Below are 1,324 nucleotides of genomic sequence, written 5' to 3'. Positions count from 1 at the left end.
ATATACATATACATACATGCACACACACACACACACACACACACACACACACACATATATATATATATATATGTATGTATATGCGTTCGTGTGCGCGCATGTTTGTGTCTGTGCTTGCGTGTATGTATAGATGCATGTATGCATACAAAGTGTGTACAAGGGTGTACGCGCAAGGCTAGACAGGCGCCAAGTTGTTAAGCTGTCATTATGAAGCAACTGATGTAAATAGCTTCATACGTCTATAATTGTCCAATTCTCCTTATATGTTCGCGTGTGTGTGTGTTTGTGCGTTCATAAATCCAAGCCTTCCATACGCAGAATAAAGTACTCAATACTTCAAGTAGAATGTGTTTGTTATATTCCATTGGTGGCTTCTAAAGTGAGTTTATCCTGTTCTTAGCGAATGGTAGTCTTTTTCATATCTCGCTAGTAAGAGAGGGTATCCAAAAGTAACCGGAAACGTTCTCTGTGGGACAAACCCGAAGCAGTTCGGGCTTCCGCCGCTAGAAGCCACTTGATGTGACCCTCAGACATCAGTCTGCCGACCGGTATCGATCGGTGGGCTTGCATTGCCATGTGTTTCGTCTTTGTTTTGCAGTGCTTCCTTGTTCATCGATTTCTGTGATGGCTGAACTGAAGGAACAGCATGCTTCCATGGAATTTTGTTTTCTGCTGAGAAAAACGGCGGCCGAAACATTTGTCATGCTTCGAACAGCTTACAAGGACGCTACCATGAGCAAAACATACGTTTACGAGTGGTTTTCATGCTTTAAGAATGGTCACTTGTCGGTTGAAAACCAACCTTGTTCAGGACGACTATTGACCTCCCGAACGAATGAAAACATGAAAATTCATGAATTGAACTTAGAGGCCTGTCACCAAACAAGTGACGAACTTGTCCTGGTGTCTCCTGGGGCTTTCTGCCAACGGATTTTGAGCGAGGAATTGCGAATAAAAAGAGTTGCAGCAAAATATGTGGCTCGCTTGCTCATGGAGGACCAAAAGCTGTCGCTACTGAATGCCTGTCGTGAACTGAAAGAAAAGTTGGAAGTTGATCCAAACCATTTTTCGAAGGTTATCACTGGTGATGAAAGCTGGTGTTACGGAATTTGCAGATGTGGAAGGGGGGTGAAGAAAGAAACAATGGAGGCGTAAAAAGGCATCAGTTCGCAAGAATTCCAGGACTGCTTCGAACATTGGAAAATGGGTCTGGACCAATACATTGCTTCAAATGGAGAATTCAATATGAAGGCAATAAAACTAAGTGAATAAAATGATATTGCAAAATTCCAGTTTCTTTTGGGTACCCCCTCGTATATATATA

This window comes from Octopus bimaculoides, chromosome 1 (genome assembly GCF_001194135.2).
Source record: "Octopus bimaculoides isolate UCB-OBI-ISO-001 chromosome 1, ASM119413v2, whole genome shotgun sequence".
Taxonomy (NCBI): domain Eukaryota; kingdom Metazoa; phylum Mollusca; class Cephalopoda; order Octopoda; family Octopodidae; genus Octopus; species Octopus bimaculoides.
This window is presented reverse-complemented; position numbering follows the sequence as displayed.